Source organism: Phacochoerus africanus, chromosome 6 (genome assembly GCF_016906955.1).
Source record: "Phacochoerus africanus isolate WHEZ1 chromosome 6, ROS_Pafr_v1, whole genome shotgun sequence".
NCBI lineage: Eukaryota > Metazoa > Chordata > Mammalia > Artiodactyla > Suidae > Phacochoerus > Phacochoerus africanus.
The window spans coordinates 101,355,112-101,373,588 of record NC_062549.1 but is presented as its reverse complement, the minus strand read 5'-3'; the positions used below and the strand labels follow the sequence as shown (position 1 = coordinate 101,373,588).

Sequence of the window (18,477 nt, the reverse complement as noted above, 5' to 3'; positions counted from 1 at the left end):
GGACTCTTTTTATATGCCACCTATTGATTCATAAGATACACAACCATCCCAAAGTGCACATAATATTTATGACAATTTTCTCTAAACACCATAAAAAGGCATGAAAAGTCTCCATTTTCATAATGAAGATGTTGTTTAAATGGGACCTCTAGGAAGCATTTAAAAGAAACACAGAGTCTTTGATTCTAAGCTATAAATCTTGATATTTGGCTGTCACTCCAAATATTTGATTCAACTTATTTCTCCATTTTACTTTCTGGAGGACAGAAAACTAAATCTACAAGGCTGTTCCACCTTTACCTCAAAGATAACACATTTAAATCAAACACTAAATCCTCGACCTCGAAACCAGCTCCTACCACATCTTGCTATGCTCACTGTGTCCTGACTCTCCCAGTTGCCTAGACTTGAAACACTGAGGTCCTTCGTCCCTCCTTCTTATCTTAACCAATCATATCCAAGATGTTTGATTAACCACTGGTTGACCAAGTGAGGTCTTTAGAGGTCATAGTTTTAAGAGAAGAAGGAGGACCAGATATTTGGGAACTAAGGCAGAATACGTCCAGAAGAATTAAGTACTAGCTAAAAGGGCTGGAGGAGGAAACAGAGCTGTTAAGTAGCCACAGTGGCTGTGGTGTACCTGGCCACAGCCTCCTCATCTTTTCCCAGAGCTCTGTACAGTAAGCGTGGCAGAGCCAGGAGAAGATGGTGCTCTGAGCAGCCTCATGAGCAGGTAAAGCTAAAGAATGAGAAGCAGTGGGGAGAGGGCACAGCACTAAAACCAAAGATTGGCTGAAGTTCCCGGTGAGGAGTCTACATTTCATATGGTCAGAAGGTCCATTTGGAGTCTTGGTGCTATGACCTTGGACAAGTTAGTGCTATGACCTTGGAAAAGTTACTTAACTTTACTATCAGTTCTCTCACATCTTAAAAAGTTAAAATAAAGCTATCTACATCATGAGGGTATTATAAGAATTGAACAAAATCAAGTATATGAGAAAAGTTATAAATATTTAAAAGCTCTACATTGAGAGAAAATATGATGCTTTATTCAAATCACAGCTTGATTTGATAATAGAATATGTCATTTTCTCATTATTTTTAAGGAGAAAAATTGCCAATATAGCATAGCTAAAATTAACCCTGAGCTATGTTATTAAAAGCATTTGCAACTTATTCAAGAAATCTGTTATGGATGATGTTAACTGCAACACAATTCTCATTCACAGTGACAATCCTCTGGGCATTAAGCCTGGCTAACAAACAACTCTTGATTCTTCCATATGGGAATTATTTACCTTGTAAATCATGGCAAACTTTTAAACTTGGGTGGGCTTTGCTCAGTTTTGCTACCATCACCATCTCCCCAACACTATCATGTGGCATATGCTCAGTGAATGCAAACTTACTTAAATATTAGCATCATAAACATGTAACAAAAGCATAAGGTTCCCAGGAAAACAAAAATGAAACAATATGGAAGATTCTGGAGCCAAACAAAAGTATTTCTCAATTATGTGTCACTAGGGTTTAATCTACATTGTTGCTCCCCATCGAGCATGGAAAAATAAGTTTCAACTAAGATATGTTTAAAGAAAACAGTAAAAGTAGAGGTGGCAACTAGAGCTTGTGGGTCTACTCTGGCCCATTGCCTGTTTCTGAATGGCCTGAGAGCTGAGAATGGTTTTTACATTTTTAAATGGTTGGAGGAAAAAAAAAATCAAAATAATGATGTTTTACGACATTTGAAAACCATGTAAAATTCAAATTTTAGTGTCCCTGCATAAAAGTCTTGTTGGAACACATACCTATTCACATAGGGATTGTCTATGGCTACTTTTGCACTACAATAAGTGTTGAGTAGCTATGATGAAACCATATGGCTCGTAAAAGTATTTACTATTCAGTGCTTTACAGAAAAAGTTTGCCAATAACAGAATACATATATGAAGCCTAATTCTATAAATAGTATCCAACATGCTTATTAATAATCATGCTGATAATGAAGAATATTCTCGTATCAGTTTCCACAAAGAATATTACACTCATTCTTTCATGCAACAAATGTTTACTAAGTGCCTGTTAAGTGCCGAGCATTGTTCTGGCTAGGAAAATTCTTAAAACTATGGAGTTTAAATTCTAGTGGAAGACAAAAAAAATAAATAAGTAAAATGTATAATTTGTTAGTGCTCTGAAAAACAACAAAACAGGAAAGAGACACAGAAAGAATGCACTGGGGATAACAGGAGTGGATAAGTGAGGTATGTCATAAGAAGGTATGTCCATTGTAAATAGGGAATCAGAGAAGGCCTCATTCAGGAGGCACATTTGAGTCAAGACCTGAGTGAAGTGAGGGACTAGCCATGCAAGTTATCTACGGAAAGCATGTTCATGGCAGAGAGAACAGCAGGTGCAAAGGCCCTAAAGGGAACAGTCCTGGCATTTTGAGGAAGAGCAAGGAGACCTCTATGACTCTCCAAAGAGATGAAGAAAATAGAGCAGCAGAAAATAGATGAGAGCAATAACTAACCAGGAGGCACATCATGAGGGCCTCTAAAGGATTTAGGGTTTTCCTCTAAATGAGAGAGTACTTAGATACGACGTACAACTGATTTATTCTCCTGAAGTCAACATGGAGAGCCACAACTTAATTTTATGTGAAACTAGATGCACTGCTGGTATAATAATAAAGATTTAATTTCTTATTTTAAATGTTCTGGAGGGCTATACATCAGCTATTTCATTCCCTTAAAACATGTACAAGTCTCTTTGAACACACATTTCTAAGCTTCATTTCCCTTTTCAAATTATTCTTCCTTCACACACTTCTATAATTTCTGTAGCCTAATTTCACAGATATTTTCCCTCTCTTTTCCACCTTACTTGGTTACTTTGCAGTAAAACTTTCATTCTATTCTACTTATTGCCCAGAAATATGTCCTAAAAGTAATGTCTTTCCCCTTGTCAAGTTCAGTGGTCTCATCTGAGATTTCTTCATCAAGGAATTCTCTCTCTTTTAAACATTTGGCTTCTGTGACTCCCTCTGTATCTCAAAGCTCAGTAAATTTTTAGTCTAGATTCCTGGCTCCTCTTCTCCTTCCTCCCCATCAACTATGGCCACCTTAAAGTTTAAGTCTGAGCTGCATTGCTCTTTTCTCTCTTATGCATTTATTTTTGTTGTTGTTTAGTTTTAACAACAACCTTCACATATACACCTCCAGTTCCATATGTTCAGTTTACTAAAAGTCATCTACTTACCCTAATATATCCTGCCAATACTTGAAACCAAACATTTTAAAAGACCATTTTTCCATGAAACATTAATTTATCCATTTTTCTAAGGCTTCCATTCACAATCTCCAAAGTCACTTCTGGTTAATCCTTTTACATTATCTATAACTTATTACCATGTTCTGATAAATCATGTAAACTGAATTCCTTCAGTACTTATCAACCATACTTAATGTTTCCTTGCTGATAAAAATTCTGATCATCTTAAAAGCCTTAGGCCAGACCTCTGGTTGCTGGTCCCCCCGACTCCCCCCACCAGCCAACTTTCATCCATCCTTGTAGTAACAAAAACTTGAGATACAAGACACCCTAAAGTAATTTCTACCCAAAGAGATAATTCTTTCTAAAATATCCTTAAAAGACAATCACTAGCCTCTACTTGAATAAAAGTAGTTAAGTATGGTGACTGATAAACAGAATTTAATGAATACTTGAAGTTGTATTTTGTTCCTGCTGTTGAAAGTACAGGCGCTAGAATCAGATCATCTGAATTTCAATTCCATTTACTCTATGAGTGATGTTGGGCAGGTTAACTCCTCGCTGTAAAATAGATTTAATAATGGTGCCTTCCTTGTAGGGTTTTAAATAATTGTAAAGCACTTAAAACAATATTGAGCCTGTAGTAAATGCTATGTGTTTGTTAAGTAAAACAAAATCATTGGCTCACTACTTTATTTATTTATTTATTTCCCCACTGTACAGCATGGGGACCAGGTTACACATACATGTATACATATTTTTCCTCCCATTGTTGTGTTGCAGTGTAAGTATCTAAACATAGTTCTCAATGCTACACAGCAGGATCTCATTGTAATTCCATTCCAAGAGCAATAGTTTGCATCTGTTAACCCCAAGCTCCGGATCCCTTCCCACTCCCTCCCTCTCCCCCCTGGGCAGACACAAGTCTATTCTCCAAGTCTATGATTTTCTTTTCTGTGGAAACATTCATTTGTGCTGTATATTAGATTCCAGTTATAAGTGATATCATATGGTATTTGTCTTTCTGTCTGTCATTTAAAAGTCCACAAATAACAAATGCTGGAGGGGTTGTGGAGAAAAGGGAACCTTCCTGCACTGTTGGCAGGAATGTAAGCTGGTACAGCCACTATGAAGAACATTATGGAGGTACTTTAGAAATCTATACACAGAACTACCATATGACCCAGCAGTCCCACTCTTGGACATATATCTGGAACAAAACTTTCCTTAAAAAAGACACATGCACCTGCATGTTCATTGCAGTTCTATTCACAATAGGCAAGACATGGAAACAACCCAAATGTCCATCGACAGACAACTGGATTAGGAAGATGTGGTATATATACACAATGGAATACTACTCAGCCTTAAAAAAGAATGAAATAATGCTACTTGCAGCAACATGGATGGAACTAGAGACTCTCATATTGAGTGGCTCACTACTTTAACAACATCCTTCTGATGTTTTAAAATTCTGCCTTCCATCTTAGGTATATATATATATATATATATATATATATATATATATATATAAAGTGGATAAAAACATAAGTCTATACAAAAATTTGTAAAGAAGGTTCTTAATAGTAATATTCATAACACCAAAAAGTGGAAATAACTCATAGCTATAAGATGATGAATGGATAAATAAAATGTGATAAATCCATAAAATGAAGTATTACTTACCATAAAAAGGAATGAAGATCTGACAGATGAAAGAAGCCAGGTACAAAAGGCCATATATTACATGATTTCATTTTTGTGAAATGTCAAGAATGGGCCAATTTATAGAGACAGAAAGTAGATTAGTGTTGCTGGGGGCTGGGAAGAGAGGGAACTGGAGAGGGACTACACAGGAATAAAGAGTTTTTTGGAAGGTAATGAAAATGTTTTGAAATTAAATAATGTTGATAGTTACACTCAACTGAGTATACTAAAAACCACTGCATTGTACATCTGAAAAGAGTGACTTTCATAGTGAATTACCATTGCTGGGAATGTAAATTGGTGCACCCACTATGGAAAGCAGTATGGATGTTCCTTAAAAAACTAAAAATAGAATTACCATATGATCCAGCAATCCCACTTGTAGGCATACATCAGGAGAAAACTCTAATTAGAAAAGATACATCCACCCCAATGTTCACAGCAGCCCTACTTATAATAGCCAAGACATGGAAGCAACTTAAGTGTCCATCAACAGAGGACTGGATAAAGAAGGATGTGGTATATATATACATAATGGAATATTACTCAGCCATAAGAAAGAATGAAATAATGCCATCTGCAGCAACATGAATGGACCTAGAGATTATCATTCTAAGTGAAGTAAATCAGAAAGAGAAAGACAAATGCTGTATCTCTTATATGTGGAATCTAAAATATGATACAAGTGAACTTATTTACAAAACAGAAACAGACTCACACACATAAAGAAGAAACTTTATGGTTACCAAAGGGGGAAGCGGGTGGGAGAGGGATAAATTAGGGAGTATGCGATTAACAAATACACACTACTATATATAAAATATAAAAACAAAGTCCTATTGTATAGCACAGGGAACTATATTTAATTTCTATAATATATCATAATGGAAAAGAATATGAAAAATAATTTTATATGCAACTGAATCACTTTGCTGTGCACCAGAAACTAACACAACATTATAAATCAACTATACTTCAAATTTTAAAATAGTATGTAAATTACATTTTATTTAAAAAAATAATTCTGCCTTCCTACAATTTCTACCTGCTGGCTATGACTATCCTCTACAACAAAAAGGAATAAGCTTTCTGCCTTTCTTCCATATGGCCCTTCAAGAATTTGAAGATAGTTTTGTTAACTCTTTATTTTTTTTCCAGGATTCAATGCTTTGGACTATTCCATTCTTCCTCACCATCGCAGTGATTCTCTCTATGCTTAAAATAACAACAGTAATAATAATAATAGTGATCAATAGTTTTGAAGCATTTACTACGTATTACGTATTTGCTAAGCATTTTACAGCTATTAATTCTTTTATTACTCCCTATAACAGTATATTACATATCCGTTCTGTATATGAAGACCTTGAAGCTTAGAAAGATGAAGGTGTCATAGCTAGTAGATGTCAGAGACAGGAATCAAATCCAGGTCTGACTCCAGAGACTACGTACTTCAAAACTGGGCTGTTCTGCCTACCTCCAACTAGATGATTTTAGTTCATTAAAAATTTCTTTATAAGGTAGGGCACAAAGTGGGAAAAAAAAATAATAACACACATGTTCTTACCAGTACAGCACAGAGCTGGACCATCACCTCTATGATAGGGACAACATACTTCTACTATTGCAGCCTGAACCTGTGTTCACTTTTTTAGAAGTCACAAAATACTATTATGTATTACTAAACACAGTCAGTTAAAAAGCCCTTATTTTTTTCACATGAATTATTTCATGCCATATTTTTTCCCATCCTATATCAGTACAACATGTTTTTAAACCCAATAATTGGACCTGTCCTTTCTTTTAAATTCATCATGCTGAATCTTTTTTTTAATAGTTATTTCCCCAATGCAATTTTTTTCCTACTGTACAGCATTGTGACCCAGTTACATATACATGTACACGTTCTATTTTCACACATTATCATGCTCCATCATAAGTGACTACACAAAGTTCCCAGTGCTACACAGCAGGATCTCATTGCTAATCCATTCCAAAGGCAATAGTTTGTATCTATTAACCCCAAGCTCCCCAACCACCCCACTCCTTCCCCCTCCCCCTTCCCCTCAGCAACCAAAAGCCTCTTCTGCAAGTCCATGATTTCCTTTTCTGTGGAAAGGTTCATTTGTGCCGTATAATAGATTCCAGATATAAGTGATACCACATGGTATTTGTCTTTCTCTTTCGGACTTACTTCACTCAGTATGAGAGTCTCTAGTTTCATCCATGTTGCTGCAAATGGCATTATTTCATTCTTTTTTATGGTTGAGTAGTATTCCACTGTGTATATATACCACATCTTCCTAATTCAATCATCTGCCAATGGACATTTGGGATGTATCCATGTCTTGCCTATTGTGAATAGAACTGCAATGAACAGGCAGGTGCATGTGTCTTTTTTTAAGGAAAGTTTTGTCCAGATATATGCCCAAGAGCACCACGCTGAATCTTTACCCCAAGTTTCCTTGATTGAAATAACTCTTACACTTTATGCATATAATCCCAGTATTTCAGCACTGCACCAAACCTCAGAAGTCAACTGGTCTGAACTCCTATTGCACTGATAAGGACACCAAAGCTAACTGACTTGCGCAAGTTTGTTATCTATAAATCTAGAAATTCCCCCCAGTTTTGCATCATGTACAACTGTACATATATCTTTACCTAGATCCTTTATCAAAACATAAAAGAGCACTTAAATGAAAGTATTCTACGAAGTCTTGCCCCAAGACCAGCACCTATTCAATCAGTTCTATCACCTTAATTACACCAGCATCCTATCCACACCTCTCCATAAGAGTAGCCAGAAAATTGTTCACTGAAACTAAGCACACTACTTAAAGAATGACCTTTCTCAAGCATACTGTTGATCATGTCACTTCTCTGCTCAGAAACCAGCTTTAGTGCCCAGTCCTTCAAATCCTTAGAATCTATGACCTATTTTCCCACCTCACCATCTGTCTTATTCCCCATAACTTAAACACTCCAGATTATTTCCCTACTCTTATACTGTTCCCTACATAAAACTTTTCTAATTTCCAATAATAAATATCACATTTCCCCATCTGACAGGTCTCTAATTTATTTTCCTTTCTTCTATCCTTGCTTCAAATATCTGCTCAAAACTCATGTCCTTCATTAAGCTTTCTCCAGACCATCTCACCCATCTCTGATCTAACAGGAGTTGCATTCCATGTTATACACTACCTCATGTCTAACAGTATGGTTCTTCTTTGTCTAAGCCATTATTATGTCTTTCTTGTTCCTCTATCAAACTCCCATTTGATTTTGTGTATGTGTATGTAGGGGGAAGGGCACATCTTCAGAGCCTGGTGCAGGTATCTTAAATACCGTGAACACCTATGCACCACTAAGCAACTCATTCTGAAGCAGGTTAAATTTCAAATGGTGGATAATGTCAGCCTCTCAATCCAACTGCACACTGTGCTCTGCCTGGAAGAATACAGGCTAAGGCAACCACAAAAATCAACCTGAGGTACAAGATGACCTCTCACACCCCAAGAGGGTAAGGAGAATTAGGGACATGGGAAGAAAGGGGAGAAAAGCATAAGTGAGACAGCCATAAATAAAGGACCCCTGTTTCCTAAGGCAGGAGACCTTTCAAACTTTGCAAATCCCTGTTCAACTGTAATGTGAGTACACCATATACCCTGAGTCTGAGTGGAAATTAAGACTCTCCACTAGAAACAAGAGCTTAAATAGCTCTCTTCTTGAGATGGCTCAAGTTGAGTTTATCATCCAAATTCCCTTACAAATCTGTAGTTCTATTAAGTTACCCCAGGACAATTTTTGGAAAATAGCCTAAATCTTTAACTAAAAGTATATGTAAAAAATTTTATTAAAAATAACCAAAAAAAAAAAAAAACAAACAACCCCAGCTGCCTTTTGTTCCCAAAACTATACAAATGCCCACCTCTCTGGAGGGAATTTATCACTTATTTAAGTAGTTTTCTCAGTGACTTCCTCTCAGTCTCTGCTTCTCTGGCTTTGGGTCTCTGAGAGAACACAGTTCACACAGAAGGCTGTGAGTACAGGGAGTTTCAAGGGGCTTTTCCCTAGAAAATAGTTTCATAAATTAATCTGAATACTTATCAGCCCCATACAGATAAATCCACGTGTTTTTCTGAAAAAGCTTGCCATTTCTGACATGAAGAGGTCCACTCTTTCATGGTTACTGTTCAAACACACATGAGGAATGAGGTGGAGGGGAGGGAAGGAGGGAAGAGAAGAGAGAAAAACAAGGGATTCCTCCTAATGGAACTAGAAAACATTCCAACTGAAAGGCTGCCCATACAGTCCCCCCCTCAATAAAACAGATGAAAACCAGACCCCCAACTCTCACATGTCACCAGCAGCCTGGATTCGTTTACATGTAGCCACTTTACAGATTTCAACGAAGCTGGGATCTGAATAGCAATTCCAATCTATCTGGCAATGGCTGGAGTTGAGGATCAGTCTCCCTAGTAATGCAGGACAGAAAAATTTGTTCTTTCAAGTTTCCTAAGTGAATAACCACTCGTCTAGAGAAAAGCTTAAAACACTGTAGCAGCTTGTGTCAGCATCAAGATGACTGAGGTCTGAGCAGGAAATAAACCCCTTTTCCAAATAAAAGCCAGTATTCTCTCTCCTTGTTTTCTCCATCGAATGTTCTGTATCAGCAGGGTGAGCCCAAATGGCACCCAAGGCTTTGCTGCAGCTCTGCCTTAGCTTTTTTTTACTGAAGATTTGGTCATTAAAAAAATAAAACAACAAAGCAAAACCCCACCACATACAAGAAAGAAAAAAGAGAAGTGTGCTTTACAAAACAGCTATTTCAAAATCATGATTTTTTAAAAACTATACAGAATGTGGAATGGAGAAGAAAAAAATGTCTCATGTGGGTTGCGTCGGCCCTGCAGCTGCTCCTCATTAAAGCTCCTCTTTACTCCCTCTGGGCTGGTTTCCAGGAGAAAATTCTTTAAACAGAACTCTGCTTTCAACCCACTTTCTTCTTGCTCTGGGCCTCTTGGCCCCCCAATCCGCAGTGGCAGCGTGCCCTAACTGAGCTCTAGAAGGGGGAGCTGTCGTTAAGGTAAATGAGGTAAGGGCAGAGGGGGAAAAAAAAAAAACAACAAAACCCAGAAACCAAATTAAGCATTGGTCAGTAACAAAGGTCTGCAGTTTGAAAAGGCCCCAAGTCGGTCTGTTCTTTCCTGTGACCATAATGCCAGCTTAGTTTCCTGCCCCCTCCCCCAAGCCCTCCTTAAAGTAGATAAAAATAATTGCTAACAGCCAAGGCTAACTGTAACCAGTTAAAGTTCCTATATAATACTGAATTCCCAAGACTCTGGCTTACACTCCACTCCCCCAGATGCCCCAGAGCCTACAGAATCAAGTCTAAACTCAGGCTGGCATTCAAGAGGCCCAACCCACTAACCTCGTGGGCCCACTTCTCCCACTACCTTGAGTTTGACACCTCATCAAACTGTCAACTTTTTAATTCTGTAACTCTGTGTAAAGGTAACCAACGGGGTTATGCTAATTACTACCTTTGGATTTAAACAAAACAAAACAAAACAAAAAACAGTACATGAAGACGTCTTGTTAACTTCCTGGCAAAGAGGGGAAGAAGAAAGAGCTCTGTGACGGTGACTTCTTGCCATTCCTCACCTCCCCTCCCCCAAAAAAGAAAGGAAAAAAAGGAAACACTATAGCTTACTCAGCAAGAAGGAAAAACAAAAAGAACTAAAAAAAGTATTCGTGTAGAGAGTTAGGACCCAGTGCTGGGCTGTTTGTGGTAAAACACTTTCTAAGGCTTTGCTGGTTTGATGTAAAGGAAACAAAGATAAATACACAATCAATTTCTCTCTCTCTCATTCTCATTCTCTCTCTCTTTCACACACATACACACAACTTTTTTTTTTTTTTAACCACAACTAATAAACAAAGACTACCAATACTGCAGGACAGCCCATTTTTCTACTATGTAAATTCAGCTTCCTGAACAGAACATTTCTGCTTTTCTTGTAGAAGTATTTCAGAAAATGTTAATCTTGGTTCCCACATTAGGCTCAATGCTTCCAAATTAAAAGTTTCCCACAGGAAAAGAATTTCACGGGGAATTGTGAGGCTGGGAATTATCTTCTGAGACTCCACCTCATTTGTTTCCATGTGTTCACGTTTTTTCAACACCCCCCCCCCATCTGAATAAAGCAATAAACACACACTGACTTTAATAAATTCAAACCAAAAAGAAACTACAGTGGTATAAGCTTTAAAGCTATTAATTCACAACATCGCTCATCTTCATCGGAGACTAGGAAATCAGTAACCACTGCAGTGGGAACCATGCTTTATTTACACAAGAATTTGCAAACACCCTTATCTTCCAGTTTATAGTCTGGGCTCATTTATCAGAACTCAAAAGCTGAACTGAGTGCGTAGCCTCTTCAATCATCACTTGAAAGATGGGGCAAGGGCACACAAACAGTGCTGAAGACTTGCGTTGCTGCTAAACAGAAGGTGGTCTTTCCTCTGTCTTCTAGCACACAATCAGTACCTTACCATGTTTCACTGCACTGGATGCTAAGAAAACATCTACTTGTGATTAAAACAGGGCAAACATACTCTAAACATACGAGTTTACAAAAAACACCCTTCGCAGTAATAGGCAAAAATGAGTGAGTTAAGCCAGTTGTTCCCGAGCTATGTACTGTACAGTTATTGCAAGGAGTCTGCCAATGCTTATGAAGCATTCTCTAGACTACTATATCATGTTCTGTCCATGTTTAAATGGACTATAACTGCTTTTAAAATTATTAAAATATAAAGGTATTATAAAGGGTTACGGAATTCTGAGTATATTTTGACATGATGCATTGTATTCAAACAAGAGACTGAGAAGTGGCTTCATCTCAAATCATCTCTCCTTTATGCCTTACACTTTTGCTAGGCTCAACCTCTTTCCGCTTCTAGAACATGCTACAGTGTGCCTCCAGATCTTTCTACATGCTGTTCACTCAGCCCAAAACTTTCTCCCACTCTCTTCTCAGAGTTAAGCCCTAAAATTCCTTTAAGCTTCAGCTCATTTTATTTCCTTTGAGAAACAGACTTGATGGCCCCCTGCTGTATATTCCCACAACCCTAACATATATTATTCATTATCCTGTATTATGATTATCTGTCTTCCCCAACAGACTAAGAACTCTCCATCACCATACCCCAGTGCCTAATACAGTAAGTGGCATAGAGAAGGCATTCAGCTCTTCAGTGTTCCTATTCTTAAGAGACGCCAAAAGGCACAATGCAGGGGTCCATGGACTCTTTAAACCTTAAAAAGACTTTAATTATACTCAAAGTTTGGGAACCACTGAGTTGAACTATGTACCCAAAGGATCATCAATAGCAATTAAGATTCCTGATATATTGATGACTTCCTAATCTTCACTTACCCCTAAATCATTCAAAGCAGGCCAGCCAACCCACACAGAGTAAGTTTTTTAAAAATCACCTTTCCCCCCAGATATGAAGTTAACACACACACCACACACACACACACACACACACACAGAGTCTGCATTATCTCTTATTAATCTTTGATAAAACCCTGACTACATGAACCACCAGGATCCTGAGTGACAGACCATCCTAAAAGTGGCCTCAGTAGCATAAACTGCTAGATTCTTTACAGACTGAGCAATAAAAATTTCAGAGAAAAAAATTGAGTGTGGGTGCTTGCTTTCTGTTCTCCAACCTGAGTAGATGACTGCTTGTAAAATTCTGAAGTCAAAAAATATCTGAAGACAGAAAGTTGCAAAAGCTTATGGTTTGGGCTGAAAGGATTCCTAATTCAAAAATAATTGTACTCAAACCATATTAAATCAAACCTCAATGTGAGAGTAGGCTAGAGAAAACTCTGTATTTCTTCAAACTTTAAAAGAGGCTAAAAAATATTTCTTTGTAGATTCTAAATAAATCATTCTCAAAGAAAAGTAATAATCACATGTACAGGTATGCAAAACCATTCAATGAATAATTGGAAAATATAATTTCAAAATGCTCTGAAACACTACAAAATCCCATTTTAATGGCCTTACTTAGAACCACAGATAATAAAAATAGTGGACATCATGGGAAAATAAATAGCAGTGTCTTGAACCCTTCTTGAAGACAAAACCACTGCTTCCCATAAAATATAAGATCATGGCCCAAAGAGCAAAAAAAAATGGTTCTCATGGGTGAAAAAGAACCTTAGATATTACAATGGTTTGTGGACTTTCTCAGAAGATAAACTGATACACAATATATCTATGGTATTAAAATTGCATGGAGGAGTTCCCATTGTGGCACAGCAGGTTAAGGATCATCATTGTCTCTGTGGTGGTGCAGGTTTGATCCCCAACTTGGCACAGTGGGTTGAGGATCCAGCATTGTCACAGCTGTGGCATAGGTTGCAGCTGCAGCTTGGATTTGATCTCTGGCCAGGGAACCTCCATACCCAGTGGGTGCAGCCCTTAAAAAAAAAAAAAAAAAGTTGCATGGGGCAGAGGGTGGAGAGGTTAGAGAAAAAAACTCTAAAAAGGCTCCTTTGGGACAGGGGTGATAATCATAAAAAGGCTAAGAAACACTGAGATAGCATATACAAATAAAGCAATTTTTAGCCTAGTATCTGGCACTCATGTACGTTGGTTGAATTAAACAGAAAAGTTTCCTACAAATGTTGCCTACATTCATATATATTCAAACTCACATGCCTTGAAAAAAAAGTGTTTCTCAGCTTTGGAAATTCCTTCGCTCATGCCTGATCCGATGTATGAAATCAAAGTCTACGCCTCCATAGGGACAATGTGAAAATCCTGCTAAACAGTGATCTAATGAGAAAATTTAACATACATCCAGATAACATACAGAATTATTTCTTTTTAAAAAATACAATGCTATCATTATTTTATATACTCTTGCATTCTTATAACAAAAGCAGTGAAACCTTCAAACCTCACCATACGGATGAGGCTTATAGCATAGGTGAAAGTCTTAGCCTACTGGTACCTACGCTTGGAAGCATGCTCCATCATCAACTACACTGCTGGGACTGGACTTGCTTTGTTTATCTATTTTCCTCTAGATTATAAGCTTTTGAGAACAAGCGTAATTATTAAAACCATCCCCATTACAATAATCACGCAAAAAGCTTTTGCACTCAAAGGATGACTTTCATGAAGTTAATGACATCTTACAACGTTTACTGCTTTTATGACAATAAGAGAACATTTACTGTCAAAGGAAAAAATGTAATGTTTTTATTTATTTTATTGAAAACACTCATTAAATTAACAGGATCTCGGCTTTGGTGCAGACCTCCAGTATAGATCATCTCAAGTGGAAAAGCTGCATCAACCAAAAACTGATGCAGGAAGATTCAAATGTAATTCTTTGTTTTAACTTTAGTAACATCTGCTTAAAGAATGTCTTTTGTATATTTAAAAAAAAAAAGAAAAGAAAGAAAAGAAAAAAACTTAGCCCAAAGAATGGTTCTTCAAGTCTATACCACATGCCCTGGAAGGAGATGAATCATTTCAAGCCTATTGTATGCTAAGGTAAAGGTCAGCAAATACTGCCCTGGTCAAAATCCATGGGCCACCTTGTTTTTGTACCTCTAGACCAGGAGCTAAAACTGGCTTTTACATTTTTTAAATGATCATATTTAAAAGGAGTATATAAGTACCTACATCATATCCTTGTTCCTTAGCCAGCAAAGCCTAAAACCTTTACCATCTGGCATTTTAAGAAAAAAGTTTACTGATCCCTGCTCTAAGGCCATGACAGCATTAAAGTGTACACTAGCTGAAAACACCTTCAAACCATGTGCTTACAATTTAGGTAACTTTTTTGTTTGCTAGAAGTCAGGCCTCTTTAGGAGCACTTGTTACGAACTATATTTAATTTCAGAAAGGCAATCCAATGGTCAAAAAATCATTGTCAATTGCCATACCTCTGCATAATTAGAACCAAAGGTAATAAAAATAATGGAAATCATGGGGGAAAATGATGGTGTATTATCTTAATGTGGTGACACAAGACAAAAACCACTATTTCCCTTAAAAGATAGGACCATGGACCAAAAGGTCAAAAAAATCTTAGACATTACTATGTTTGTAGCCTTCTGAACCAAAGAAAATGAATACCAAACAAAAATCCTGAAAGTATGCACTCAAGTTTACACGAAATGAAGATAAACGCAGCCTGAGAGGCACTTTACTTCCTAAACTGAATCAGGGCAAAGCCACACCTGATGTGGCTACATTCTCCTGCACCGTTCTGCTTAACAAACCCATGTCCACCGCTAGGCAAATGTATTTAAGGCCAACTTGAAGACAGATAGATAGATATGTGTGTATAAGTTTGTTTTTATCTGAATAAGAATAAAAATATAACTAGTATACAGTTTTACACAAATCTTTTACCCAAGACTTATGTTCCCAGGGGGTTTGATAAGGTGGCTCCCTGCAGATCAGCTCCAGCTCTTCCACTAAATGTTAACCTTTAATAAGCCACTTTACCTTTCTGAGCCTCAGCCACCTCGTGTATTAAAACAAGATGTTAGGCCAAAAATCACTAATATTCCCTTTAAAGTTGTATGATTCCATGTAGATATGTTCCACAGCCCCCTGGATATTAATGCCCTTTAGGAGAATTAAAGACCTCCTTTAGGAAGAACTCAAAAGAATTTCCACATTGTTTTGCTTCATGAAACATTAAAAAATAAAAATATACAGCTACAGTTAAAGTTCTTAGTTTTTCTAATTGCCTCATAAAAGCTCTAAGTTGTTTGTTTTTTTTTTTTTTCCCTTTTTTCTTTTTAAATTCTGCTTTCCCTGCTCCTCTTCTCCCCATCTCTATATATTCAGCGTGAACATCAGCTCCTTGAGGGTTGGGACCAAGAATGAAAAGAGATAGTGCTGCATCTTGAGGTTCCCTAATGGGGTCTGAGAAACAGCTTTTAGTCCCCCTCTACATTCTAATCAGTTATGGGACACAAGGTAAGTCACTTGGCCATATTATGCCTTGGGTTCCTCACATACAAAACAAGACGACCGGGAAAGGTGCTCATCAAAATCCCTTCAACCTCATAAGTATGATGACTTGACTACTTCAGCTTTTGAATTCCCTCAGCAACAATGCCCAAGAACGTAATGATGCCTGCTGATGGTAATGCTTGGAGTCAGTGGGTGTGTTGTGTATGTCTTGACCATCACTCCAAGCAAGGGGTTCCTGAGGCAAGAATTGTACCTGTGTCGCTTCTTTTCTATCCTTCACACTGCCTACCCCTCATCCTCCTAAGTGCACAAACAGTTCAATACACGCTTGTGTAAATGAACTGTTGCACAACTCACACGTTCAGCTAAGCCCTCACGGGAAGCATAAAGAATCAAAAATAAGCAAAAAAGAAAGAGCGATATATTTAAACAAGATAAGGAGAATAAAGAGGAACCCTGAGCCTAAAAGGGAAAGAAAGGCTGTACCATCTTCCCCAAGACATCTGAGAGCCTGTTTTCTTCAGCAAGGAATGGTGATAGACACTGCAGCCTCTTTATGGAATCTGATCTGCTGATAAATTACACATGAAAAATGACTAGCGTGTGAGTAAAACCATGGGCTGGGAAGAGATGCACCAAATTCAAACTTGCAGGAAATCAATCAATTAAATTCATGCAGGACCCTTTTCCAGATATAATTTTTATATATCCTCTCAACACAGAAAAAGTGCCTATCTTACTTCCCCAGCTCATGATGCTGTCATTAATTCTCATAAAACTTAGCAAAGAATAGGTGATATCCCATAATTAGAGAGTTTGCTTCTCTGAAGACTAATTATAAACTCTGAACATCAGCGTCAGCCTTTGCCTGGAAGGAAATGAGTCAAGTTTTCATTAGTAATCAAGTTCTGTCCATTTTTTAAGAGTGACCCAGAAATTCAAGGCCGTGGGTTTTAACAATCTGAGACAGAATCAGACACCGCAAATATTATATACAAATGGGACTAGGACAGAAAAATTAAAGTTGACGAGGTTCCTGAGGTACTTTTCAGGATAAGTGAGGTTTCAGGAGAGGCAAGTTGCCCAGTAAAATAATTCCTCAAGGAGATGTCTCTGGCTTACAGAATAAAAGAACCAGCATTTCAAATTTTTAAAAGGACAAGCCGTTAAATGGCTAAGACACTGCAAAGGTCTAAGCAAAAGAATCATAACTACTGTCAAATGTTTTCCACTCAGAATGGGCATCCCTGGTTTGTTCTGGATAATTGAGGGTTTGGATATGTACTATATAATCAGAGGAAACAAGCAGTAAAGGACATGAGCTAATTTGGGGTAACCAGAGATTTGGCTAACAGACGCTTGCTTACTTTGGATCCCTGAAATGAAATGGATCAGGCCAATGATACACTGGATAGAAGAGATTTGAGGTTGAGATATCTGAATTCTCGGCTAAGAGAATGTGCTATGTCTTATCTGAAAATTGATCCTATCCCTGGTGTCTCTGTTTTCCCATCACTCCTCCTATGCCAACCCATTCTCTTCCTGAATTCTGTGTTTCCCTGTAAATGGTGTCCACAAGCCCGCTTGGCTGCTCTGTTCTGGAAGCAGCACAACACTCAACAGTCAAGGTCACGGGGTTTGCGCGGGGGCAGGGGGGAGGGAGATGACTGCTCCCAGCTGCCTTTTCTTCTTATCCCTCATCTCCTCCTCACCCCTCGCTCTAGGCAGTCTATCTTCAAGCAGTTAAGCCAACATGTGCTAAAGGAATGTTTTCAGGTCCATCATTTGCCACTGTGAAACAGATTAATCCACATATTAGTTGAGTAAAACCTCACACAGACTGAAGTACAGACAGAAAAGAGCAATTAAGGTGTAGAAAAATTTTAAAACTATTCCATTAAGGACAAAATGATAAAGATGCTGGTAACAATTATCCCAGTTAATAATAGCCCTTGTGGTCCCCTCAGTCTCTCTACTTGCAGCATTCTACCTAACCATCTCCTAAGGGTCTCAAATTCATTCTCGGGTTCTAAGTGATTCACAAAAAACCCTCTGATTTTAGTCTTCTGGTACATTCTCTTGTCTGAATCTCCACAATTCTTATCATCTGTGCCACTACACTGGGCAATTACAGGCTGTCTTATTTTGCAAATATGTACATGCCTTATATTCCCAATAAGATGACAAGATGTAGAAGACTGCCACCATGTCTTGTGCAGGATAAACACAACATTCATTAGCAGACATTCCTGAGGTATAGATTACTTATGAATAAGAGGGTCAGAAAGCACAGGCCTCTTGGACATTCATGTTTGTTCACGACATCCAGTGCTCAAGCACAGTAGCCAACTGAATGAATGCCAGTTTGATGAAAATTAAACTGTCCTCCTAAGAGTGCTATGGACTGTTTGTGCCCCCTCAAAAGTCTTGTGTTGATATCCTAATCTACAAATGTGAAGATATT

At 37.8% G+C, this 18,477-nt stretch overlaps 1 protein-coding gene across 6 annotated transcripts in view; it reads right to left on the bottom strand.

Annotated features, from left to right (window-relative positions):
* The window catches only part of NOTCH2 (notch receptor 2), a 195,426-nt gene that overhangs the window by 93,562 nt on the left and 83,387 nt on the right, over nucleotides 1-18,477 (bottom strand). The gene's annotated exons all lie outside the window — the stretch shown is intronic.